This window comes from Penaeus monodon, chromosome 33 (genome assembly GCF_015228065.2).
Source record: "Penaeus monodon isolate SGIC_2016 chromosome 33, NSTDA_Pmon_1, whole genome shotgun sequence".
NCBI lineage: Eukaryota > Metazoa > Arthropoda > Malacostraca > Decapoda > Penaeidae > Penaeus > Penaeus monodon.
Window position 1 is genome coordinate 12,437,063 of NC_051418.1, and position 218 is coordinate 12,437,280.

Consider the following 218-nt stretch of genomic DNA (forward strand, 5'->3'; position numbering starts at 1 on the left):
TCATGATAATCAAACGTGGTAACAAAAGGTTGGGAGAGGAAAATGTTCCAAAATATTTTGAAAAAAAAAATGAAAAGGGAACAAGTCTCAAGTTGCATTGCAAAGGAAACTTTGCTGGCTCAGACTCTGCTTCCATTACCTCCAGTGCTGAAATAGCTGTATCGGGAAAATGTTCAGAAATATTATTGTGCTGATTACACATGTTAGTATCAGAAATG

At 35.8% G+C, this 218-nt stretch overlaps 1 protein-coding gene across 1 annotated transcript in view; it reads right to left on the reverse strand.

The window, feature by feature from the left end:
- The window catches only part of LOC119594049 (elongation of very long chain fatty acids protein-like), a gene marked incomplete in the record, with an annotated part of 45,869 nt that overhangs the window by 15,459 nt on the left and 30,192 nt on the right, over positions 1 to 218 (reverse strand).